Below are 27,717 nucleotides of genomic sequence, written 5' to 3' on the forward strand. Positions count from 1 at the left end.
TGGACTCCTTCCCCTTTCCTATATGACAGACTACCACTCTCCCTATCTTCAAAGCTTTACTAAAATATTTCCTCCAGGAAGCCATTCCTGAATAACCTCCCATCTCCCCATCTTAATCTCACTTCTGAGTCACCTATGTTTTTAGTCCCAGCCCAAACCCCCTAAGCACTTAGGTACTAACCCCAAACCCACCCAACCACAGCACATAAGTACACATCTTTATACACCATCCCTTCCCCTACCTGTAGTTTATTTTAATGTCTGTCTCCCCCATAAGATTTTAAGCTCCTTGAGGGCAGGGATCTTGCCTATCTACTCGACTGTTGTGGGCTCCCAAGTGCTTAGTACAGTGCTCTACACATGGTAAGCACTCAATAAATCAACACCATCAATAGTATGGTATTTATTGAGCGCTTACTATATGCAGAGCACAGTATTAAGTGCTTGGGAGAGTACAATACAATAGAGTTGGCAGATATGTTTCCTGCCCACAATGAGCTTACAGTCTAGAGGGGGCTACAGACATTAATATGTCATTTATAATAGATCATTTAAAGATGCTTACATAAGTGCCATGGGGCTGGGGGTTGTAGGGGGGATATCAAACATCCAAAGGTCACAGATCCCAGTGCATAAAAGACAAAGAAAGGAAACGGAGGCAGGAAAAAGTGGGCTTAATTAGGGAAGGCCTCTTGGAAGAGATGTGACATTACCATTGATGGATGTATTGATTGATTGATTGATTGATTGATTAATTGGGTCCGGTCATCTACTGAGTTCAGTGTCAGTAAGTCACCACACCAGTGCTTCTGAGAACCAACTTTCTCCTCCTGAAAAATCCTGATTTGGCAATGGATCTGGGGAGGGTCTAGGTTCCCAGAATAGATCAATCAATCAGTGATATTTATTGAGTGCTTATCATGTGCAAGGCACTGTACTAAGCACTTGGGAGAGTACAGTACAACAGAGTTGGTAGACATAATCCCTGCTCACAACAAGCTTAGAGTCTAAAGGACTTTACAGTGAGGAGCCCAGGACCAAGGATGGAAGGCAGACTGGAGCATGGTGATCTGGTCACAAAGGCAAACCCTGTCCCCTCCCCATCCCCAGCTCCTGATTGATGCACCATACATACACACACACTCTTTCTCTCTCTCTCTCTCTCACCCCCATTCCCACTCCCCAATCCCAGGCCTCCCATCCCCTTCAGTGTCGGCATGTCTTGCTCCTCTAATCCCGGCTCTGCCACTTGTCTGCTGTGTGACCTTGAGCAAATCGCTTAGTTTCTCTGTGCCTCAGTTCCCTCATCTGTAAAATGGGGATTGAGACTGTGAGCCCCACATGGGACAGGGACTGTGTCCAACCCAATTGACTTGTTTCCACCCCAGTGCTTAGTACAGTGTCTGGCACATAATAGTAATAATAATTATGGTATTTGTTAAATGCTTACTATGTGCCAGGCGCTGTACTAAGCATTGGAGTGGATACAAGCGAATTGGGTTGGACACAGTCCCTGTCCCATGTGGGGCTCACAGTCTTAATCCCCATTTTACAGATGAGGTAATTGAGGCCCAGAGAAGTGAAGTGACTTGCCCAAGGTCACACAGCAGACAAACAGTGGGGCCAGCATTAAAACCCATGAACTCTGACTTCTAGGCCCGTGCTCTATCCACTACACTATGATAGAAAGTGCTTAACAAATACCACAATTATTATTATTACTATTCTTAAAGGGACAGGATGGATCGCTGATCCACCACAGTCAGTACCTGAAACCTGAGGGTCAGTTCCTGCAATCAATCAATCATTCATATTTATTGAGCACTTACTATGTGCAGAACACTGTACTAATCGCTTGGAAGAGTATTGGGATCGGTCAGCCTCCCAACACTGAAGGGTGTCCCTGCTTCAGAGTCTCTGGGTGGATGGGAGGAAGGGAGAAAAGAAATAAGGGAGGCAGGAAGGCAGGGAGGGGAGGTAAAAGAAAGCGAGAAGGGGCAGAGGAGTATGGGAGAGGATAGGGAACAGCAGGGGAAGATGGGAGAGAGTAGGGGAGAATGGGGGAGGGCAGGAAAAATAGAGAGGAAAGGGAAGAAGGCAGACAAGAATGGGGAAGGAGGAGAAGGATGAAGGAGGATGTGGGAGGATAGGGAGGATAGTGGAGGGGAGGGAAGAATGGGTCAGAATGGGAGGATGGGAGGAGGGCAGGGCAGCAGGTGGAGGACAAAGGAAGACAGAGGAGGATGAGGGAGGAAGGGGGAAGGAGAGGGGGGACGGGAAGGCTGGCAGGGAGGAAGGTCACTTTCAGAATCCTCGATTCATAGATGAGGAAATAGAGGTTAAGGGAACTGGACCCTGTGAGCCATCTGCTTCCCTGATCAGAGTCCATCCGAGCTCAGCCCAGCCCAGCCCAGCCCAACTTTGCTAAGGAATGTGAGGAAAATAAATCACCACGAGTTGGGGAGATATGGGAGGAGGATTCTGGGTGTTTGGCTTTGCTGGCCAGCTAGTTCTCCATTAAACCCTCAGAACAGAAGGCCAGCAGTTATCCTTCCCCATCCGCTCCAGAGAGGCCCCCTGGCAATCCTGCTGCTTCCTCCTCTTTCCTCTCCTCCCCTTCTTTCTCCATCCCCTCCTTTCCCCTCCCCTCCCAGTGACCCCAAGGCACTCTCTCTTCTCCTGAGAACCTCAGAGATACGGACAAGTCTGTGGCCTCTTTCAAAAAGGAAATCAATGTCAACAGAATCGGAGAGGTCACGGTTTAATAAATACCATTGACTGATTAGTCTGGATTGACTGAGGTGTCACAGTCGGGCTCCCAGACCTCCATCGAGGGAAGCTAAATGGTGTAGGGGGGGAACAGCACAGCACAGTGGATAAAACATGGGTCTTGGGAGTCAGAAGGTCATGGGTTCTATTCCCGGCCCCACTTCTTGTCAGCTGTGTGGCCTTGGACAAGTCACTTCTCTGTGCTTCAGTTACCTCATCTATAAAATGGGCATTAAGAATATGAGCCCCAGTGGGACAGAGACCGTGTCCAACCCGATTTGCTTGCATCCACCCCAGCGCTTAGTACAGTGTCTGGCATGTAGTAAGTGCTTAACAAATACTATTATTAGTAGTAATAGTATTAATAAAGACCAGATGCTATGTGCCGCTATGTAGCGGCAGCTACCCAGACCCCAAGTTAGCCGCAAGAAGGAGAAAAGGGGCTGCCCTGACCCCAAGAAGTCCCATGGACTCTCCACAGTCCGGCTGAAAGACTTTCCCACCTGCCAAGGGGACCCCCATCATTCCCCAGTAGCCCCCAGTGTTTTCACCCACTCCATTTTTTCATACTCTAGCAGGTCCAACGGAGGCCCTATCCCCATTTGGGGTGGTGAAGCCCAGGGCCAGAGACCAAAATGCAAGGCTGATCCTCAGCCCCAGCTGAGTCTGATGAGATGAAGATGAAGACCCAGCGGCCTGTGTGGATCAGAATGCCCAGGGGGAGGACCTAGACCAGAGCACCTGTCCGCCCCCAGCTCTGCAGCCCCACATGCAGTAGCCATCAGAACCGCAGGAGAACCAACTCAGCCCACAGCCAATCAATCAATCATATTTATGGAATGCTTACAGTGGACACAGCACTGTAGGAAACGCTTGGGAGAGGAAACGCTTGGGAGAGTACAATGTAACAGAATGGGTAGACATATTCCCCACCCACAATGAGCTTACAGTCTAGAGACGAAGATGGGCAGGATACCCAATGGGGCTCCTAGAGGGCCTTGGGCCATTGACTTTCTTCTTCTTTATTCTTTTATGGTATTTGTTAAATGTTTACTATGTATCAGGCACTGTTCTAGCGTAGATGAGCTGGGGTAGATACAAAATACTCTGGTTGGACAGAGTCCCTGACCCATGATGGGCTCACAGTCTTAATCCCCATTTTACAATTGAGGTAACTGAGGCACAGAGAAGTGACACAACTTGCCCAAGGTCATACAGCAGACAAATGGTGGACCAGGGATTAGAACCTCCTGGGAGTCTTTTAACTCCCTGGCCTATGGTCTTTCCACTAGACCACAATGCTTCTTCCTTGTGCAGTGGGGGGCAGCCAGACCAGCAGCCTGGCAGAAACCATGGTGCCTAGACCCTACTAAGTGGATGAGGAGAAGGGGTCTCTGGGGTCAATTCATGGACCCTGGCCTCTGCCCTCCTCTCTATTTCCATCTCTGCCGTGGATACCTCCAAGCCCCGTTGGCTCCTGGACATCTAAGGTCACTCCAAAGCCCTGCTCCAGTCTCCCTCCCCACCGCCCCCCGGGAGTCCCTCATTCTCCACTGGTCAATGACCAACAGGAGGGGTAGTTCTGGGACTCACATGGAGGACAGCTGAGGCCTGCTTATTCAGTGTCCTCTCAGGGGGAGGGTGTTGTGTCTGGAAACATGCCTAGTTAGCTGATGCAAAACAGGCTGGGCACCCCCACACACACCATTTTTATGGTATTTGCTAATAATAATAATAGTAAAAATAATAATAGCAATTATGGTATTTGTTAAGCACTTGCTATGAGCCAGGCACTGTTGTAAGTGCTGGGGTGGATACAAGCAAATCAGTTTGAACACAGTCCCTGTCCCACGTGGGACTCACAGTCTCCATCCCCATTTTACAGATGAGGTCACGGAGGCCCAGAGAAGTGAAGTGACTGGCCCAAGATCACACAGCAGCAGATCACACACAAGTGTCAGAGTAGGAATTAGAACCCATGACCTTCTGACTCCCAGCTCTATCCGCTACACCATGCTGCTTCTTCAAGCGCTTACTATGTGTAAACACTCATCAAAGCACTGGGGTACATACAATCTAATCAGTTTGTTCATAGTTCCTGTCTCACGTGGGACTTAAAGTCAATCCCCATTTCACAGATGAGGGAACTGAGGCACAGAGAAATGAAGTGACTTACACAAGGTCACACAGCAGAGAAGTGGCAGAGCAGGGATTAGAACCCAGGTCCTTCTGACTCCCAGGCCTGTGCTCTATCCACTAGGCCTCTTGCCTACAAACAAGTCTCTACCAACTTCTATAAGGGGAGAGGGAGATAGGCCAGAGATAAGGGCTTGGGGTTCCCCTCAGTTTTCCACATTAGGGATCCCAGTGCTGACAACCAGGGAAAGGGAGGGTGCTGAGGGTACATGAGCCTGGGCGTCAGAAGACCTGGGTTATAAACATGGCTCCATCACTTGTCTGCTGTGAGACCTTGGGCAAGTCACAAGTCATTTCCCTTCTTTGCATCTCAGTTACTTCAAAAGGGGATTAAAACTGGGAGCCCTGTGTGGGACAGGGGCTGTGTCCAACCTGATTAGCTTGCATCTACCCCAGTGTTTGGTATATTGCCTGGCACATCGAAAGCGCTAACAAATACCATTAAAGAAAGGAAAGAACCTTCAGTCTAGAGGGGCCCAGAAGGAGAAAGATGGGGGCGTCTTCACGCATCATGTAGGTTAGCGTGGCCACCGGTTGGAGAACCCACTCTTCCCTCCCCCACAGTCTGCCAGTGTCTCAGTGGCTGCAGGCCTAGGAGTGGAGTTCATTCTTTCAATCGTATTTACTATGTGCAGAGCACTGTACTAAGCACTTGGAATGTATAATTCGGCAACAGATAGAGACAATCCCTGCCCAACAATGGGCTCACAGCCTAAATGACTGTGGAGTTGGATCTGGGGTCTGCTCCGTTCACAAGGAGAACAAATTCCCCTGCCATTTTATCCTTCCCCCTGCCCTTCTCTCTTCCACAGTCTCCCTCCCTCCCTCAGCTCGGGGACATAACTCCCAGGGGTCTCCTTGCCCGGCTGCAACAGCTCAGCACAGACCCGTTTCCACCCCCTCTGGGTTCAACCTCAGACAAGTCTTCCTGGTCCCACCGAGCTGCCTCGTATCCCACCTTGATTATTCATTCAATTGTACTTACTGAGCACTTATTGTGTGCAGAGCACTGTACTAACCAGTTGGGAGAGTACGATATAACAATAAAAAGACACATTCCTAGACCACAGAGGGTTTACAGTCCCTCTCCACTCCAGTCCATACTGCCCGGATCATTTTTCTACAAAAACATTCAGGCCACATTTCCCCACTCCTCAAGAAACTCCAATGGCTGCCCATCCAACTCGCCACATCAACCAGAAACTCGGCACCATCGGCTTTTAAAGCTCTCAATCCCCTTGCCCCCTCCTACCTCTCCTCACTCCTCTCCTACGACAACCCAGCCCGCACACTTTACTCCTCTAATTCTCACCTTGTCATTGTACCTGGATCTCGTCTATCACACCGCCGATCTCTCGTCCACGTCCGGGCTCTGGACAAGAACACCCTTCCTCCTCATATCCAACAGACAGTTACTCTCCCCTCCTTCAAAGCCTTATTGAAGGTACATCTCCTCCAAGAGGCCTTCTCTGATTGAGACCTTTTTTCTTTTTCTTCAACTCCTGTCACCCTGTCTTGCTTTCTTTGTTCTTCTCCCTCCCAGCCCCACTGCACTTATGTCCATATCTGTAATTTATTTACTCATATTAATTTCTGTCTCCCCCTCTAGACTGTAAGCTCGGTGTGGGCAGAGAATGTATCTGTTTATGATCTGTAGTACCCTCCCAAGCGCTTAATAATAATAACTATGGTGGTATTTAAGCGATTACTATGTGCCAAGCACTGTTGTAAACACTGTGGGGGGATACAAGGTAATCAGGTGGTCTCTCACGGGACTCACAATCTTAATCCCCATTTTCCAGATGAGTTAACTGAGACACAGAGAAGTTAAGTGGCTTCCCCAAGGTCACCCAGCAGACGAGTGGCAGAGTCGGGATTAGAATCCACTCCCAAACCAGTGCTCTTTCCATTAAGCCAAGCCGACAGTGCTCTGCATGCAATGAGCGCTCAATAAATACGATTGACCGATTGAAGGACTCAGGCCTGAGGACCCTGCAGGGCAGACACCAGGAAAACTGAAGCTGGCTCTTCTCGGCATGGAGGGAGAGAGAAAGAGAGAGACAGCTAGAGAGAGGAGAAGGGAGGGGAGAGGGAGGGAGGGGAGAGGGAGGGAGGGAGGGAGGGGAGAGGGAGGGAGGGGCCCTGGGTGGCGTTGGGGCGAGGGAGGAGGAATTCACCGGCTTCTAAAATAGCCCCGACGGTTCTGCTTCGTTTCACCCTGTGCAACATCAAGCAGCTTCTGCTTTCAGTCTGACTCACCCCGGGCCTGGGGTGGGGAGGAGGAGGAGACCACCTAGCTCCAGCTGGGAGACCCCCGCCCACCCCACCCCGGCTTGGCCGAGCGCTCCCGACTCTCAAGACCAAACCCCCGCCCCCAAACCCAGTGCCAGACTGCAAGGCCAAATCAGAGCAGGGGTGGGAGTGGGAGGGTGCGTTGCCCATAGCCCCTTCCACTCCCGGCCCCCCACCCAAACGAAAGCTCTGCAGTTTCCGGATGGAGCAGCAGAGGGCGTTCTTCCTGCCAGGCCAGATTCAGTAGTATTTATTGAGCGCTTACTAGGTGCAGAGCACTGTACTAAACGCTTGGAAGGTACAATTCGGCAACAGATAGAGACAATCCCTGCCCAATGACGGGCTCACAGTCTAAACGACTCCCTTCCAAACTTCCCGTGGGGGACCTGTGTCTCAGCAGGGTAAGACCCTGCAGCAAAGGGCAAGCCCGGTCTTGGAAGTCAGAGGACGTGGGTTCTAATCCCGCCTCCGCCACTCGTCTGCTGGGTGACCTTGGGCCAGCCACTTCATTTCTCTGTGCCTCAGTTTCCTCATCCTCAAAATGGGGATGAAGACTGTGAGCCCCACCTGGGACAACCTGATGACCTTGTATTCATTCTATCGTATTTACTGAGCGCTTACTGTGCGCAGTGCCCTGAACTAAATTACCGATTTGTACATTCCAAGCACTTAGTATAGTGCTCTGCACATAGTAAGCGCTCAATAAATACTATTGAAAGAACTAAGCGCTTGAATCTACTCCAGCGCTTAGAACAGTTCTACTGCTGAACTGTAATTTCCAAGCACTTAATACAGTGCTTTGCACATAGTAAGTGTTCAATAAATATGATTGAATGAATGCTGGGCATATAGTAAGTGCTTAACAAGCACCATAAAAAAAAATCCCGCTGCCACTTGTCTGCTGTGTGACCTTGGGCAAGTTACTTAACTTCTCTGGGCCTCACCTCGTCTGTAAAATGGGGATTAAGACTGGGAGCCCCATTTGGGATATAGATTGTGTCCAACCTGATTAGCTTGTATCTACCCCAGCGCCTAGTGTAGTGGCTGGTTCATAGTAAGCACTTAGAAAATGCCGCTTTAAAAAAATTCAAGGAGGTCCCTCAGGCTCCCGTGGGCACAAGGATTCATTCCTAGCCCAGGACCTGGCTGGAGTAGGCTTGGGTTGCTTCTGAGCTGATCCCGGTCTCCCTCCCCAGCCCACCCCATCACCCAAACATCCTTTTTCTCCAGTGGCATCTCTCTCTACTTCAGGAAGCATAGGGAGCTAGGAGTCCCGGTGGAGAGGAGACACAGAAACCCAAGGGTGAGAGGGAGGGATGGAGGGTGGGGGTAGTTGAGATTGGGGTGTCCATATGGGAAATCCAAGAATCATCTTTGGGAGCGGAAGCCCATCATGCACCTGTCACTTCTCCCTCTAAACTGTAATCTCGCTGTGGGCAGGGAATGAGTCTGCTTATTGCTATATAGTACTCTCCTTAGCACTCTGTACAGTGCTTGAACCCAGTAAGCGCTCAATAAATACAACTGATCGACTGAATCACTTACTGCACAATTCTGGCTCTGCTTTCCTCCCAGGATGCAACAGGGCACCTGTCCAGGCATCAATCCATCAATCCATATTGGCATTTACTGAGTGCTTACTGTGTGCAGAGCACTGTACTAAACATTTGGAAGAGTATAATACAACAGAATTGGAAGACAGACTCTCTGCTGACAAGGAGAATGAGTTATCCACTCTGATCACCTGCAAGGCCTTTTCCGGGACTGAGCCAGGCTGACATCTCCTTGGGCGACAGGAGGGACGGGGTGGGGGAAGAGGGTGGAATGTCAGGAGGGTGTAAGGGGAAAGGAAGGAGTGATTGAAAGCCAGGTGTTGGGGTTGAAGCAAGGAGGAAGTACTCTGAGATAGTGAGAGTCCCAGAGGGGACCAAGAGAACGGGGAGAGGGGGAAGAGAAAGAGAGAGAGCATGAACAGCTCTGAGGGGCAAAATCTGAAGCCGGAGTAGGAATAAAAGAAGGGATCGGAGTGGAAAGGGAGGAATCCGAGGCAATCAGGGAGAAAGAGAGGGAGAGAGAAAGAGAGGGAATCAGAAGGGCAGGAGTGGAAGGGATCAGAGAACTGGGAAGTCCTGATTCCTACCTCCGGAAGGCCAGCCGGGGGCAAAAGCAGGGAGGGAAGGAGGGCAGAAGAGAAATAAGGAGGGCAGGAGGGAGGGAGAAAGACCAGAAGGGGAGGAAGGGAGGGAAGGTGGGAGGGGAAGGCTGCTCTGCTCCACTTTTGCTTGGGTCTGTTCTCAGCTAAGAGCCCAGGAATTGGGGAGGCTGAGCTGAAACTGGGGACCTGCCAGCAGGGTCCTGCATGGATCCAGTGCAACTCAAATGTGGCTGCTCCAGCCAGGTCAGAGTCACTCAATCAGTAGTATTTATTGAGTGCTTAGCTGAGTGCAGAGCACCGTATTAAGCAGTTGGGAGAGTACAATACACTAGATTTAGTAGATGCAATCCCTACCCACAAGGAGTTTATGGACTAAATGGGAGTCAGCCATTCTGATAAATTACATATAGGGTAAATGGCAGAGAATAGGGATATGTACAAAAGTGCTGTGAGGCTGAAGGTGGAGTGAGTATCCATTGCTTAAGGGGTACAGATACAAGTGGAGAGGCAGTGTAATAATAATAATAATAATGTTGGTATTTGTTAAGCGCTTACTATGTGCCGAGCACTGTTCTAAGCGCTGGGGTAGACACAGGGGAATCAGGTTGTCCCACGTGGGGCTCACAGTCTTAATCCCCATTTTACAGATGAGGTAACTGAGGCACCGAGAAGTTAAGTGACTTGCCCAAAGTCACACAGCTGACAAGTGGTAGAGCCGGGGTTCAAACCCATGACCTCTGACTCCAAAGCCCGTGCTCTTTCCAGTGAGCCACGTTGCTTCTAGTGTAAGTGCCTGGCACATAGTAAGTGCTCAACAAATACCATTAAAAAAAAAAAAGTGTGTCAGACCTGGGCAGTGCAATCCAGGTCCCTCCCAGGCCAGGCCTCCTCAGCTCATTACTGAGCAAGGGTTGCAGTATGGATGAATTCCTGAGTGAGGATACCACTAGCCCTGGGCCACCCAGAAGCCCTATCGCCTCCTCTGCTGGCTCCCACTCCCTTCTGTGTCACCCTGACTTGATCCCTTTATTCAACCCCCCAACCCCAGCCCCACAGTCCTTATGTATATTCATTCATTCAATAGTATTTTTTGAGCAGTTACTATATGCAGAGCACTGTACTAAGCGCTTGGAATGTACAAATGGGTAACAGATAGAGACAGTCCCTGCCCTTTGACGGGCTTACAGTCTAATCGGGGGAGACAGACAGACAAGAAGAATGGCAATAAATAGAATCAAGGGGAAGAACATCTCATTAAAGCAATAGCAAATAAATAGAATCAGGGTGATATACATCTCATTAACAAAATAAATAGGGTAATGAAGATATATATATATATATATAGCTGTAATTTATTTATTTATATTCATGTCTGTCTCCCCCTTTAAACCATAAGCTTGTTGTGGGCAGGGAATGTGTCTGTTTATTGTTACATTTTACTCTCCCAAGCGCTTAGCACAATGCGCTGCACGCAGTAAATGCTCAATAAATATGATTGAATTTATGAATGAGAGATGGAGAGACATCTGGTGTAGGGCTGGGTAGACTGAAGGGCTCCACAGTTCCTGGGCTCCCTGGCCTCAGACTCAGCATTCGACCAGGGCTGGACGGTGGTCTCCGGGGGGAGGCCTGAAGGTCCCAGCTGCCTTGTGGCCTGGTACCGCAGTGAGAAGGAGCCGTGGCAGAGCCAGCTCAGGGCAGGCTGCTTCAGGAAGCTCCAAAACCCCTGCCCCTAGGGTGCTGTGCATCCCCCAGGAGCTCAGATGCAAGTCAGGCTGCCCACGGTCAAGGCGGCCAAGGAAGGGGGAAGGTAGTACCCAGCAGACAGGAAGGCTGGGCAGGCCCTGGCCAAAGCCCACTCGGCAGCAACAAGTAGTGGCTGCGACCACATCAAAGAATGCCCTTCTGATGAGTCCCGGTGGGCTGGATGAGGAGGTGGGAACTGAAAGCTGGCATGACCTTGTGGAAAGAGCCTGGGCCTGGGAGTCAGAGGACCTGGGTTCTAATCCCAGCTCTACCACTTGTCTAGGCTGTAAATTGGTTTTGGGCAGGGAATGTATCTGTTTACTGCTGTCGACATTGAATGAATGAGAGAAAGAGACATCTGGTGTTGGGCTGGATCGGCCCCAGGGCTTCACAGTTCCTGGGCTCTCTCGGCATTCAACCAGGGCTGGGTCTCCACGGGGAGGCCGGAGGGTCCCAGCTGATGCCTGGACTGGGACTGCAGTGGGAAGGAGCTGTGGCAGAGCTAGCTCGGGGCAGGCTGTTTTAGGAAGCTCCATAACCTCTGCCCCTGGGGTGTTGCCCATCCCCCTGGAGCCCAGATGCAAGTCAGGATGCCCGGGGTCAAGGCGGCCAAGGAAGGAGGGAGGTGGCACCCGGCAGGCAGGAAGGATGGGCAGCCCCTGGCCAAAGCCCATTTGGCAGAGGCAAGCAGGGGCTGTGACCATGGCAAAGAATGCCCTTCCCAGTGAGCCAGATGAGAATGTGGGAGCTGAAGGCCGGCATGGCCTAGTAGAAAGAGCCTGGGCCTGGAAGTCAGAGGACCTGGGTTCTAATCCCAGCTTTGCCACTTGTCTGCTGTGTGACTTTGGGCACATTATTTAACTTCTCTGTGCCTCACCATCTGTAAAATGGGGAGTAAATCCTACCCCCACTGACTTAGACTGTGAGCCCCATGTGGAATGGGGAGTGCATCCAACCTGATTACCTTGTATCTATCCTAGTGCTTAATCAGTACCTGTCACATAGTAAGGGCTTACAAGTACCATTATAAAAAACAATAAACAAACAAACCCTGGGAGAGGTGGGGCTCAGTGCTGACTCAAGCTTGGCATGAGGAGATAACGGGTGGGCCTCAAGGGGGTTGGGGGGTAGGGGTCTCTCTGGCTAGCAGTGCTTCTGAGTGGGGAGTAGCCAAAGGGGCTGGTCTGGGGCCTGAGGTGACAAACTTTCATAGCTGGAATGGGAGACTGGATCAGGTGAGGATGGGGGTGCTTTAAAGCAAGGCTGGAGGGGAACAGGGCAGGGCAGGATGGGGCAGAGGAGGGGTCTCCTCCCTGGCTCGGCATTTGGAGCCCTGAAGCCAGCAGCAGTGTGTCTACCATGTGTCTTGTAAGTTGCAGTTCTGTCTGCAGCTCCCCCTTGACTCCTATCTGTGAGAAGTCTCCAGGGGGATGCTTGGGGGGAAGGGTGTCACCAAGGGGATGGGCGTTGAGGGGAGGAGACTGGAGAAGCGACAGGGCAGCTTGGGTCCCCTGGGGCCTCTAGTCTTCCCCCCCACCCCCCGGAGGCCCCGCTCCAGCAAGCTGAAGGCAACAAGCTTCAGTTGGGTTTGCTCACATCCACTTCCACCCTTGGGTGAAGTCTGGCCCAGAGCTTCTCACGGGTCTGACGGTCTGCTCATGTGGGCCCCGGGGGTGGTCAGTTGGTTCTGGATGTCCCCCGTGGGGGTGGGGAGGGGGATGGAGGATGTGAGACTAAAATCAACCTGCTCCTCCTAGGGAGCCTCGGGCCTGGCTCCCACAGGGCAGGTCGGGGGGCGGGATCCCCAAGCAAGACTGCTTCTGACATAAAATAATAATAATAATAATATTTGTTAAGTGCTTACTATGTGCCAAGCACTGTTCTAAGCGCTGGGGTAGATACAAGGTAATCAGGTTGTCTGAGGTGGGGCTCACAGTCTTAATCCCCATTTACAGATGAGCTGAGGCACAGAGAAGTGAAGTGATTTGCCCAAGATCACACAGCAGACAAGTGGCAGAGCTGCAATTAGAACCCACAACCTCTGACTCCCAAGCCGGTGCTTTTTCCACTAAGCCACACTGCTTCTCTAGCAACCATTCATTCATTCATTCAATAGTATTTATTGAGCGCTTACTATGTGCAGAGCACTGTACTAAGCGCTTGGGATGAACAAGTCGGCAACAGATAGAGACAGTCCCTGCCGTTTGACGGGCTTACCAAAACGAGGTCCACTAGGAATTGAGATGGCATCAAAGATACTAATGATAGTGGGCTTTAGCCTTCACCTCTGAGGAACCAGCATCGCCCAGGACAGAGAACAAGGAAAGCCCACCCTTCCCTTTGTTTCTTCCAAGAGGGGGCCAGTAAGGGAGGGAAGCCAGGAGGCTGGGCCTAGATGGATAGATCAGAGAATGGGAACTAGTCCCTTCCCTCCACACCCAACTGGGAAAGTTGGGGAGGAAGATAGTCCTCTTTCTAATAGTGGAGAAACTGAGGCCTGGAGGAGAAAGATGGGTGGGAGGAAGCAGAGGGTAGCAAAGGACACTAGATTGTAAACTCTTAGAGGGAGGGGTGTCTACCAACTCTATTGTATTGTCCTCTCCCAACCATCTAGTACAGAGTTCTGCACCCATTAAGTGCTCAATCAATAGCATTGATTGGCTGATTAACTGGACAATGAGACCGGAATCCAAGGAGTCACCCTGCCTGGAATGGAGGTGGCTAATTCTGGCTGCCCCAGACTTGGTCTAAGGGAGCCTGTCCAATGCCCTGCTAGACTCCACCAAGCCCCACTGTGGCAGAAATTACCTCAATCAAGCAGTGGCATTTATTGAGTATTTACTACATGCAGAACACTGTCCCCCACAACCCAGAGCAAAAGCTGCTCCCCTGGGGGTTGTCCTCCCACTGCCCTGGGAAAATCAGAATGTCACCAGGCCCTTCTCGGGCCAGCACGGGCCCCTGGCCTCCGCCCCCAGCCAGGAGAACAGGGAAGTGTTCAGGCCGCTCTGTGGCAGGAAGTCAGCCTACGCACAGAGAAACGGGCTCGGCTTCCACGTAGCCGGACACCTGGGATCAAATCAGATCAGAGAGCGAAGCCCTTCGGGCCTCCTCCCGCCACAACCCCAGGACAGTGCTCACTCAGACCAGACCCTAAATCCCCTCCCCACAAACACACAGCTAGAGAGGTACCAACAACCAGATTCCCGTCAGAGGAGCCCGCCTCCTCCCACCAAGCCCAGGCCGGCCCATACCCCACTGTCCCCATTCAGAAGGCGTCCCAGCCTGCACCCAGCTTCTCCCATCCCCAGGCTGAGGTCACTGGGTGGCGGGGAAATCAGAACGCCTAGATTCTGTTCCCAGCTCTGCTTCATGTTGCCTCTGTGGTTTTGGCCACATTACATAACCTTCCTTGGCCACGGCCCTACCCCAGCCGCAAATGCTGACGGGAGGGGAGCTGAGAGATCTCTGAGGAGTCTGCAAAAAGGGAGTTAGGGGTGGGAGGATGGCCTGCCTGTCTCTCTCCCCAGAACCCCCAGCCCTAAGAATAACGGGCCCAGGGATCCCCAGGCTGCAGCCTGCTTGGACCTCTCTCTCCCTAAATGAAGCTCTCACTCTCTGCCTGGCTGCTTCAGGAGTCACGGCCCTAGGTGACTGAGGGAAATTGAGCCCTAGGTGGTTGAGGGAAACTGGGCTGAACCTGGGCATTTGCCCCCACTCCAGTGACCCTCTGGAAAGAGCAGGGTCTGGCCTGGACTAAGAAGAGGCAGGTGGAGGGGGCAGGGGTGCCCTTCCTTATCTCTCCCTGAAGGCTGCTGGCCTTTTTATGGGGAGAGTAGGGACACCCGGATCTGCAGCTATTGCCGCCTGGCCACCATTTCTTGGTCCCAGATCGTGGAGGTCAACGGGGAGGCAGGGGAACAGTTCCCACGTTCCAAAACAGGCAGGGTGAGAGGAAACCCACAGTGTAGCCGAAATCACTCCAACTGACCCCAAACAGCAAAGACAATAGGAGAACCACCTCACTCTCAATTTCACTCACACATGCATACGCATACGCGCGCACATACACAGAGTCAAGTTCACACACAAACATATGAAGGGTTAAGTACCCAGCACAGCCATTCACAGAAACACACACCATAAACCACAAAGTTGTTCAGCCATTAAGTCAAGCATTTAGTACAGTGCTTTGCGCACAGTAAGCTCTCAATAAATATGACTGAATGAACTGAATGAGCGTTTATACACATAGCCTCAAAGAGCCTCACACAGCGTGGCTTAGTAGAAAGAGCCCGGGGCTTGGGATTCAGAGGTCGTGGGTTCTAAATCCCAGCTCCACCACTCGTCAGCAGTGTGACTTTGGCCAACTCACTTAACTTCTCTGTGCTTCAGTCCCCTCATCTGTAAAATGTGGATTAAAGACTGTGAGCCCCAAGTGGGAGGACCTGATAATCTTGTATCTACCCCAGCACTTAGAACAGTGCTTGGCACATAGTAAGCACTTAAACAAATGCCATTGTCATTATCATCATCATCCACAGAGTTGCTCTCAGTCTCAGGCCAGGACACCAAAAAGAATCTAGGCTTGAAAGGTAAGTGCTTTGGTAACCAAAGTAGCAGTGTTCTCCTTATACCTGCGGGTCCCGGATTCACACACACAAGCCTGCCAGCTCATTTCTTTACCCCTTCCCCACCCAATCAAAGAATCATGGTGCATGACGGGGCCTCAGAAAGTCAGCTAGTCCAACCCTCCGCCTCCAAATCAGACTGAACCCAAACTCCGGGAGAGAGAAAGCGGTCTACTCTTAGATACCTTCAGAGGAGGTCCTGGAGGATAATGGGCTCCATCTACAACTTCCCTTCTTCAACTTTCCCATCACTGATGACACCACCATCTTCCCTGTCTCACAAGCCCACAACCTTGGTATTATCTCTAACTCATCTCCTTCATTCAACTCATTTAATGAGTCTGTCACCAGAGCCTATTGTGTCTACCTTTGCATTTCTAGAATCTGCCCCTTCTTCTCCATCCAAACTGCTACTATACTGATCCAAGAGCTTGTCATATCCCACCTCGACTACTGAATCAGCCTCTTCACTGACCTCCCTGCCTCCTGTCTTTCCCCACTCCAATCCCTACTTCACTCTATTGCCCAGATTAGTTTTCTAAAAAAAAAAAAAAAAAAAACTGTTCTGGTACATCTCCTCACTTTACAAGTACTTCCAATGGTAACCGTCCATCTCCACGTCAAACAGAAACTCTTTACCATTGGCTTTAAGATACTCAATCCACTCTCCCCCTTCTACCTATCCTTACCACAAACTTTGCCACCAAAACCCATCCCACACACTTCTCTCATATAATATCACCTTACGGAAAATAGCTTGGCCCAGTGGAAAGAGCCTGGACCAGGGAGACCTGGGTTCTAAACCCTACTCTGCCACTTGCTTGCTGTGTGACTTTGGGCAAGTTACTTAACTTGTCTGTTCCTTAGTTTCCTCAACAATATAATGGGGATTCCAAAACCTGTTCCCCCACCTACTAAAACTGTGAGCCACACCTGGGACAAGGACTCTGTCAGACCTGATTATCATATATCTACTCCAGTGCTTAGAAGAGCACTTGACAGATAGTAAGTGCTTAATAAATACCATAATCATTATTACTACTACTATTTACCTCATCACTCTCACTGTCGACCCCTTGCCCACAACCTCCTTCGTGGAGCTCACTCAATCAATCAAACAATGGTTTTCATTGAGCACTTCATTGTCCAAGTGCAGGACACTTGGGAAAGTACAATATAACAGAATTAGCAGACATGTTCCCTGCCCATGATGAGCTTATCATCTATAGTTAATATCCAAAAGACCAGAACTCTTCAAAGCTCAACTAAAATAAGATCTCCTTCAGGAAGCCTTTCCTCATAATCTCTCATCTCCCCCACATTTTTCTCCCTCTCTTCTGTATTACCTAAACATTTGGGTCTGAACCCACTAAGCACTTGATACTGTCCAACCCACTCATTATTTATGTATATATCTTTTAATTCAGTAGCTTTCCCTATTGATAATTTATTTACTTATTTCAGGGTTGCCTTTCCAACTAGACTGTAAGCTTCTGGTGGGCAGGGATCATTTCTAGCAACTCTATTGTATTCTCCCAAGCACTTAGTGCTCTGTATATAATAAGAACTCAAATACCACTGATTGGTTATAATAATAATAATGTTGGCATTTGTTAAGCACCTACTATGTGCATAGCACTGTTCTAAGCGCTGGGGTAGATACAGGGTAATCAGGTTGTCCCACGTGAGGCTCACAGTCTTCATCCCCATTTTACAGATGAAGTAACTGAGGTACAAAGAAGTTAAGTGACTTGCCCACAGTCACACAGCTGACAAGTGGCAGAGGCAGGATTCAAACCCATGACCTCTGACTCCCAAGCCCGGGCTCTTTCCACTGAGCCACGCTGGTTATTAATATTCACTAATATTATTATTCATATTAATGTCTGTCTCCCCCTCTAGACTGTAAGCTTGTCTTGGGCAGGAAACGTTTCTGCTAATTCTGTTGTATTGTGCTCTCCCAAGTGCTTAGTGCGGTGCTCTGCACATAGTAAGTACTCAATAAATACGATTGATTGATGCAAGTCACATTATTGCTGTTCTCCGTGGTCTTGGAGCTAACATAGCAGACCGGGAGAGTATAAGGATACAACAACTCCCCAAAGTTCCTGTTGAATGCCGGCTACCAGAAAATGCCCTGGCCACTCCTGCTGCCTGCTTTCAAAGATGGGACCTGGACCCCTTGCCAGCTGTCAGCTGCTCCCAGTGGGACGGCCAAAGCCAGCCCAGCAGGGTCAACTGGCTCCATGTCGGAGGCGAGAGTGTTTGCTGAATCTGCCCAGAGCCTGGGTGTCTAGGAGCTTGGGCATCAAGGGGTCTTGCTCCTCACCCAAAGCTGTCAAGCACTGCAAGCTCTGAGCGGTGAGCGTGAAGTGGATTTAGCTGGTCGGAAGGTGGAGGGGCCAGGGGGAACCAAGAAGCTCAGAGGGGGGACCTGCCTCGTCATCAGCAGCTGGCTCCCAGACGCACCCAACTCAGAGACTTGCCCAGAGTGGCCCCATGTCCTTCCTGTCCTGCCGACAGACAGGGGACCCACCTGGGGCTTCTGCTCTAATCCTCCTCCATCAGAGCTCCAAATCTAGTGCAGCCCCCGTCTTCCCTGAAATCTTTCCCCTCCCCCTGCTCCCTTCCCAATCCCGCTTCAAATGAGCCCCGGGCCAGGTGCTGGCAAATATTTTAAATGGGGTTTAAAAATAGAAGAAAGTTGCCCTTGAATAGCTGAAGTCAACGCCTCCTTGTCAATGAGATCCTGGCCCCTTGCCCTCTCATCTCCATCCACACCCTGGGATCGTTCTGAACCTTTCCCACTCCGGAGTGCACAGGGTATTCATACCCAGGGGATGTATGTCCAGAGTAACGCCCACGAGCCCCAAAGGTGGCAGGCATTCCTGCCACAGGAGCCAGGCCGCCAAGGGGAGAGAGGGTGAGAACAGGCACACCCATGGGAGAGTCTCCTCTCCCCCCCATAGATCTCCCCCCCATAGACTGGTTGGGGGAGGGGGTATCTGGGTTCTGCCCCCTGCTCTGACTCTAACCACAGGCGGGCCCTCAGGGGGCCCCCATGATCATTACTTTTCCCCATCTTGGCCTCACCTGATTATCTTGTGTCTACCCCAGAGTTTAGTACAGTGCCTGGCACATAGTAAGCACTTAGCAAGTACCAGAAATATTATTATTAATAATAATAATTTTGGTATTTGTTAAGCACTTATTATGTGCCAAGCACTGTTCTAAGTGCTAGGGTAGATATTCAGGTTGGACACAGTCCCTGTTCCACATGGGGCTCTCACTCTTAATCCCCATTTTACAGATGAGGCAACTGAGGACCAGAGAAGTGAAGTGACCTGCACAAGGTCACACAGCATACATGTGGCAGAATCGACATTAGAACCCAGGTCCTCCTGACTCCCAGGACTGTGTTCTATCCACTAAGCCATGCTGCTCTTCCTATTATAATTATTATTGCTATTATTATTATTATTATTTCTGGAACCACAGTCCCAAACCCCAGCTTTTCCTCAGGGTCACTAGACCCTTTGCACTTTAGAGAAAGGGAAACTGAGGCACAGAGCAAATCTGAATAGTAACAGTAATGATGATAATAATAATAACACTTGTATTTGTGAAACATTTACTGTGGGGCAAGGACTGCACTGAACACTGTGGTTAATACAAGATAATCAGCCCACATAGGGCTCCTAGGGACACAGTTTAAGTGGGAGGGAGAACAGGTATTGAACCCCTGTTTTACAGATGAAGAAACTGAACCTGGGGAAGTTTGGTGCCTTGCCCAGGTCATGACGGGATTAGAACACAGACCCTCAGACTCTCAAGAATCAGAACTGCAACCCAGAGTTCCGGCGTATCACTGAATGACTCTGTCTGAGCTGATCAAGGTTCTAGGGGTCAACCCTTCCATTCTTCCGCATTCATCCCAGACAGTGTCATCTCCTGCCGGGACAGCTCTAGGACAGCTCTCTCCTGGTAACACCTGAACTTGCTCTCGGAATTGTTCCAGGTGTGGCCTCCTGGGTGGCTCGCTCAAGGGAGCGGGAAGCAAGCAAAAAGGGCACAGAAAGTTGGAACCCTCTCTCTGGCCAAACCCAGACTACAACAAAGAGGGAGCAAAAGAGCTACGGGACTGAGGGAGGTCGGCAGGTTGGGGGTGTCCCGCCACTGAGGCCCCAGTTCTGGGGTGAGAGCCAGACCCAGTTGGACTCTACACTGGAAGCTCGTTGTGGGCAGGGAATGTATCTGTTTATTGTTGTATTGTACTCTCCCAAGCACTTAGTACAGCGCTCTGCACACAGTAAGTGCTCAATAAATACGACTAACTGAAAACAGACCCCCCAGGCAATGGTGTCCCCCCCGACCCAGCCCTCCGCTGCCCTCCCAGCCCAGCAGCGGATCCCCCTTGGTGGTCAGCCAAGCCTGAGGACAAAGGCTTAGGCTCAGGCCCGCATTGAGCCCCCCACCTTGCTCCAGCGTCCTGACCCCTCCAAGAGCCTGCACCCTGACGGAGAAGCAGCATGGTATAGTAGATAAAGCACGGGTTTGGGAGTCAGGAGGTCATGGGTTCTAATCCCAGCTCTGCCACTTGTCTGCTGTGAGACCTTAGGCAAGTCACTTAACCTCTCTGGGCCTCAGTTACCTCATCTGAAAATGGGGATCGAAACTGTGAGCCCCATGTGGGACAGGAATTGTCTCCAGCCCGATTTGCTTGTATCCACCTCAAAGCTTAGTGCAGTGCTTGGCACATAATAAGTGCTTAACAAATGCCATCATTATTATTATTACTATTAATTCCAAGAGAATCCAAAGGGTTAGGGACAGGACTAACACCCCTCTCTATTGCCCATTAGTCCAGAGCCCTGTATCTCCCCCTCCCCTCCCCCAGCCCCACATTTAATCTCCTTATGACCCACCCCAGCCCTTTCATTTCCACCTCTCGCTCTAAAGGGGCCAGCTCGGGCTCTCTGGGGAGGCAGAGGCACCAGCCCAGGTGAGAAACCAATCCACACCGGCAGGAACCAGCCCAGTCTGGCCAGCCCAGACCCCTCCGGAGCTGAGAGGGACAAGGAACCCAGGCAGAGAAGCAACCCGCAGGAAACTTGGAGAGGCCTAAGTAGCCCAGAAGAGGGAAGGGGAAGAAAGAGTGTCCAGGGAACGCATGAAGCTGCTTCTCACACCCTTCAGCAAATCCCCAACCAGGAGTTCCAGTGGGGTGGGCTGAAGGGATGGGCCCCATCCGACATCACCCTCGATGTTCCCACCACAAGATGGGATCCAGAACCCTGGCCCACCTCCGTCCCAGCTCCACAGCCGATGCTCCCTCCAAAGATGGTTCCCAGGGGGTCAGAAGCCATCCCCTCCCCAAGCCCAAGCTCTATCTCAGTCAGTCGTACTCATTGAGCGCTTACAGTATGCAGAGCACTGTACTAAGTGCTTGGGAGTGCAATGTGACAAAAAACAGACACATACCCTGCCCACAAAGAGATCTCAATCCCAGAGGGTTTTGTCTGACACTACCCCTCACCCACACCCACCAGTCTCTTCTTGGTCCTTTGCCCTTTCCCACCCCACCCCTCCACCACCGACCCCCAGGGTCCCCCAAAGTCCTCCGCCTGCAGCCCGCTCCAGGCCCCCCTCCCTACCTGAGAGTCTGTCCCAAGCCGGTCAATGGGGGTGCGGGAATTCAGATCCTACGGGGGGTGGGCACGGGGGGCCGCGGCCCCTCCTCGGTGCCCGGGCAGCACCCACAGCCCCTCCGGCCGCCCTCCAGTTTCCTCATTCTCTCGACTCCGGCCCAGGCCCGGCCCAGCACCAGCGGCCCTGGGAGAGGAAGTTGCACAAGCTGCTCCGAGCTGCAAATGTGACCGGGGATTACTAATGGCCCAGAATAAACCACGGGCCCAGAGGGCCCCCGTGCTCACAGGAGCGGGGTCCTCCGCCTCGGGCCTCGTCCCACACACTCCTCTGGCGGCCACCCAGCTTGGCCACCCGGCATGACTGCCAGCCCTGGCCCTGAGGGCAGTTCCGCTCAAACCTGGCCTGGCCCAGCCAGGCCCAACCCTCCTACAGGGCCCTTCTCAGGGCTCATCCTGCTCCCAGCACCCAGGACTTTCCTTCAGTGCTCAATCAATCAATCAGTGGTATTTATTGAGCTCTTACTGGGTACAGAGCACTGTACCAAGGGCTCGGGAGAGTACGATACAACACAGTTGGTAGAAACGTTCCCTGCCAGTAAGCAGCAGCACGGTCTAGTGGATAGAGCAGGGGCCTGAGAGTCAGAAGGTCACGGGTTCTAAGCCCAGCTCCTCCACTTGTCTGCTGTGTGGCCTTGAGCAAGTCACTTCACTTCACCTGAGTTACCTCATCTCTAAAATGGGGATTGTGACTGAGCCCCACATGGGACAAGGACTGTGTCCAACCCCAGCGCTTAGTACAGTGTCTGGCAAGAAGTAAGCACTTAACAAATAGCACAGTTATTATTATTGTCAATCAGAGCTCACAGTTGTCCTTTTCCCAGCATCCAAGACTTCCATCTAGTGCTCATCCTCCTCCCTGGACTTTCCCTCAATGCTCATCCTTCTCCCAGTACCAGGATTTGCACCTAGTGCTTGTTCTGCTCCCAGCACCCAAGACTTTCCCTCAGGGCTCACCCTCCTCCCAGCTCCTGGGACTTGCACCCATCCCTATGTGAGGGTCTCCCGGGCTCTCAAAGCTGTGGCTCCCCATCCTTGAACCCAAGGCAGGCAGCCCCGACGTTCCCACCCCCTTGGAATCCTCAGGTGAGGCTCAGGTAAATTTCTTGTGGGCAGGGAACGTGTCTGTCTGTTTCATATTGTATTCTCCCAGGGCTTAGTACAGTGTGCTGCACGCAGTAAACGCTCAATAAATACATTTCAGGGAATGAATGAAGGTAAATAAGTGCCATTGGCTCCGCTCACAGCTGGGACTTCCTTTAGTCCAAGGAACACAATGACACACAGCAAAGGTCGTAGCCCACCGCCTCCCCCCTTGGCCAGCGGCTCTTCCCCAATAGCTCTGGCATCTTGCTTGGAAGGGGCCCACTCGCCCTTGGGAACAAGGGTTGACTATTCATTCCATCGTATTTATTAAGTGCTTACTGTGTGCACAGCACTGTAGTAAGCGATTGACTAAGGCCCTGGAGTGCTAGTTCCCCATTGGGTGCAGCCTGCCACCGCGTGAACTGGTGGTTAAAAGCACAGGATGGGGTGTCAGGAGACCCACGTTCTAATCCCAGCTCTGCCGCTTGCTTGCTGTGTGATTTTGGATGAGTCACTTTACTTCATATGCCTCAATTTCTTCATCTGCAAAATGGGGATTCGATGCCTGTTCTCCTCACCCCGCCACCTTAGACTGCAAGCCCCATGTGGGACAGGGACTAAGTCTGATCTGATTATCTTGTACCTGTCATAGTGCTCAGCACATAGTAGAGGTTTAACAAGAGGCCTTCCCCGATTAGTTCAGTGCTATGCATTCAGTAAGCACTCGACAAGTGTGATTGAAGGAATGATTAAGCCCTTTTCTCTCCTACTCCCTCTCCCTTCTGACTTGCCTATGCAGCTAGATCTGGACCCTTCAGGAACTTGATAGTCACCCCACCCTCAGCCCCCACACCACTAATGAACATATCCATAATATATTTATTTCTATTAATGCCGTCTCCTCCTCCTTCAGACTGTGAACTTGTAGGCAGGTTACATGCCTACCAACTCTTGTATTGCACTCTCCCGAGCACTTAGTAAGCACAGTTAGCACACAATAAATATTAACATTGACACTCAATTTCAATGGTGCCTCAATTTCACCTGTCTTGCTGCTGACCCCTAGCCCACATCCTGCCTCTGGCCGGGATTGTCCTCCCTCCTCAAATCCAACAGACAGTTACTCTCTCCCCATTCAAAGTCTTATTGAAGACACATCTCCTCTAAGAGGCCTTCCCAGACTAAGTCCCACTTTTCCTCATCTCCCATTCCCTTCGGCGTCTTCCTGACTCGTTCCCTTTGCTCTTCCCTCCTCGCTCCGCCCCACAGCACTTATATATATATCTGTAATTTTATTTATTTGTATTGATGACTGTCTCCCCCGCTTTAGACCATAAGCTCACTGTGGGCAGGGAATGTCACTGTTTATTACGTTGTACTTTCCCAAGCCCATAGTACAGTGTTCTGCACCCAGTAAGCACTCAATAAATACGATTAAGTGACTGAACACAATTATTATCAAACTGGAACTCCATAGCTAGGCACCCTCTTGAGCTCTGTGAACCCACAGAACCAAAGTAGAGAGGGGTGTGGCGAGACTGTGTGCCTCTCACCCCCAGCCACTGGTCAGCCCTCTCCGTCCCACCATGCCACCCCACCCACCTGGGGGTTCTGATTTGACCCCCACAACTGTCTCTTAAAAGTTGCTCGGACCACCTTGTCTCCATCACGGGTGCTCCGAACTGACACTGTCAGGTGCTTGGGGAGGGTCCCCTAGACCCTCCTGAATCAGAAGCTGAAAGTCCACAGGGGCAAGAGAGGGAGAGGAGCGATCCCAGGCCACTATAGACATCAGCCCATTAGTAGGGCCACAATGGGTCGGACCCCTAGTCCAACCAGCTCAGATTTGGAAAGCAGCATGGTGTAGTGGATAGAGCACGGGCCTGCCAGTCAGGAGGCCATGTGTTCTAATCCTGGTTTTGCCATATGTCTGTTGTGTGACCTTGGACAAGTCACTTCACTTCTCTGGGCCTCAGTTACCTCATCTGTAAAATGGCGATTGAGACCATGAGTCCCATGTGGGACAGGGACTGGGTCCAATCCAATTTGCTTGTATCCACCCCAGCGCTTAGTACAGTGCCTGGCACATAGTAAGCACTTAACAAATACTATGATAATAATAATCGTTATTATTATTATTATTTTTAACTGAGGCATCAGAGGGTATTAGGAGGGACAGAGTGGCAGTTGCCCCCCCTAAATGGCCATCCTCATGGTTTTGGATGGACCACCCAAATCCTCAACTTTTCCTGGGGTGGCCTAGAGGAAAGAGAGTGGGACTGAGTCAGAGGACCCAAGTTCTAATCCTGGCTCTGCCGCTTGCCTGCTGTGTGACCTTGGGCCATCCACTTAACCTCTCTGGGCGTCATTTGTACAATGGGGATTAAATACCTCTTTTCCGTCCCCCTTAGATTCTAAACCTTAGGTGAGACAGGGACTGTGTCTTGTACCTATCTCAGTGCTTAGTACAGTGCTTAACACGTAATAAGTACATAACAAATACCACAATTATCATATTTCCCTCTATTGGCCCAACAAGGACTTATCATCTACTTGTCTATTTAAAAACTTTTTGAGCCTTCAAACACCCCTCCCCCTTCACTGTAGTAAACCAACGGTGACTTCTCATCCAGCCCATTCCTGAACACATGGATATTTCTGGCGGGGACTGCTTCCCAGGCCCATAAATTCCAGGTGCCCCCACCTGCCTGGCACCTCCATGGCCTAGTGGACAGAGCACCAGTCTGGGTGTCAAAAGGACCTGGGTTCTAATCCTAGTTCTGCCACTTGTCTGCTGTGTGACCTTGGGCAACTCACTTCACTTCTCTGTGCCTCAGTTACCTCAAATATATAATAGGGATTAAGATCACTGTGGGACTGTCACTGTGTCCAACTCAAGTACCCTATAACTACCTTATTTGAGTTATAAGCTTATTTGAGTGCCTGGCACACAGTAAGCGCTTAACAAATACCACAACTATTATTATTACCACAGTGACTATTTTTTTTTAATGGTATATTTTAGGGGCTTACTATGAACCAGACAACGTTCTAAGTGCTAGGATAGACACATGCTAATCAGGTTAGACACAGTCCAAGTCTCGCATGGGGCTCACAGTCTTAATCCCCATTTAACAGATGAGGTAACTGAGGCCCAGAAAAGTGAAGTGACTTGCCCTAGGTCACACTGAAGGCAAGTGGCAAAGCCAGGATTAGAACCCAGGTTCTTCTGACTCATCAATCATATCCCCTCTCTCTCAGCCTTCGCCTTCCCAGACGGAAGAACCCTCACCTTTTCCGTCTCGCCTCCTACCCGAGTTGCTCACCCTCCCTGTTGCAGAGGCCAAAGGGTTGTCCATCGGCCCAGGGAGGGCAGCAGCAGGGACTTCCTGGGGTAGTTGGAGAAAGCTAGTTCCTTACATAGCGGTTGAGGCAGAGAGCTGGGCAAATTAGGGCCCAAGAGGAAGGCAGGAACCGGGCAGCGGGCAGTGCCAGTGAGCCCTGAGTCACCGGGACTGATTTAGCACAGGCATCCCAGATCCGCGGGCCGCTCGCTGCTGCCAGGCAGCCAGGTCAGAGGCCACGAGCTTCGCCTTTAGCCCCTGGAATCTCTGGGCACCTGAAAAGGCTCCCCCACCCAGGCCTCTGACCCATCTCTGTCAGCCCTCCGCTCCGGTTGGGGCTTGGGCAGGTGCCTCCTTTCTGGAGGTCACCACTGGTGCCAAGGAGATGGGATCACATGGGGATTTCCTACGGGGCCATGGGAACCACAAGCCCCCCGCTACCGTCAGGCATCGATGCCCCCAGGATCCAAGAGGTGGAGCCGGGTGAGGAGGTGAGAGGGGTAGAGAAGGGGGAGGGGAGAGCATCCTGCAGCCCACCCCCTCCCCATCCCGGGACTGACGCTCTCTCTGCTTCTCCTCCATACCAAGGGCAGTGAGGGCAGGTTGGAATCGAACCCATGGAGGACCGAGCCCCTCCCTCCAGAAATGGGGTCCCCTCTGCCTCCTTCTGAGGAAGAGGGAGCGGGAGAACTCCCGCCTCCCCCCTGCAGGGTGTCAGGCCAGGGGTGGGTTCATGCAGTGTGAGGAGAGCTGCAGCTGTTGCTCAGACCCAATAATAAACAAGCAAAGGACAGACTGAGACTTCCCCTCTTCCAACAGGGGAAAGCAACCTCCCCCCCCTCCCCTCGGCCCTGCCCAAGCCCCACAGACCACCACCCTGTCCTGTAGGGTCCCCCACCCCTGGCAGCCCCAGCCCCCCACTCTCAGGGCCAGACACGGGTGCCAGCCGAGTGGGTGGGCAGGCTTACTGTCACTCCAAGACTGACAGTGGCAGCCAGCAGAGCCATGAGGCTCTGTGGCGGGAGTCCCCGAAGGAGCAGCCCGACGGCCAGCTGAGGGACCGAGCCCAGGCAGCGGCGAGGTCCAGCGCGACTGGGACAGGGAGGGTCCCTGTCCCTCAAATGAACCTCAGTGGACCCAACTGGCCTTCCCTGCCCGACAGAGGCCAGACACACACCCAACAGGGGGGCAAGTTGAAGCTTTCTGTCATCGAGGGCACAGGAACACATTCACCCAGCCAATGCCCCATGGGGGCTCCTTCAGGTGTGTCAGCCCTACATGCCCTCTGGGTGCTGCCAGGTCCTGGTGCCCAGTCCAGCTTCAGCTTGCAGTGGCCCAGGCCCCAGCCTGTACACCCGAGCACTCGTCCTTTCTTCTGCCAGCTGGTCCCGGCTATTTCCAGCTCTCCCAGAGACTGGCTGCTCCTTGTGCGCAGGGAAACGGAGTGAATAGAGCACGGGCCTGGGAGTCAGAGGGTCATGGGTTCCAATCCCAGCTCTGCCAATGTCTGCTCTGTGACCTTGGGCAAGTCATTTCACTTCTCTGGGCCTCAGGTATCTCATCTGTAAAATGGGGATTGGGACTGTGAGCCCCACCTGGGACAGGGACTAGGTCCAACCTGATTTCCTGAAATCCATCCCAGTGCTTAGTACAGTGCCTGGCACATAGTAAGTGCTTAATGAATACCATAATACATACCAGCATGGCCTTGTGGATAAAGCATGGGCCTGGGAGTCAGAAGGACCTGGGTTCTAATGTTGGTTCTGCCAGTTGTCTGCTGTGTGACCCTGGGC

At 51.6% G+C, this 27,717-nt stretch overlaps 1 protein-coding gene across 2 annotated transcripts in view; it reads right to left on the bottom strand.

Moving 5' to 3' along the window:
• TFEB (transcription factor EB) overlaps window positions 1–27,717 on the bottom strand; it is a 49,440-nt gene that overhangs the window by 14,197 nt on the left and 7,526 nt on the right. Inside the window, exon 1 of one of the 2 annotated variants that reach the window (XM_029069838.2) lies at window positions 21,444–21,633. The exons of the other annotated variant lie outside the window; for it this stretch is intronic. The gene's annotated coding sequence lies outside the window, so the exon portion shown is untranslated. Of the gene's footprint in view, window positions 1–21,443; window positions 21,634–27,717 lie in introns of those variants that run through there. 2 annotated transcript variants of the gene reach the window in all.

This window comes from Ornithorhynchus anatinus, chromosome 7, assembly GCF_004115215.2.
Source record: "Ornithorhynchus anatinus isolate Pmale09 chromosome 7, mOrnAna1.pri.v4, whole genome shotgun sequence".
In the NCBI taxonomy this organism is placed as follows: domain Eukaryota; kingdom Metazoa; phylum Chordata; class Mammalia; order Monotremata; family Ornithorhynchidae; genus Ornithorhynchus; species Ornithorhynchus anatinus.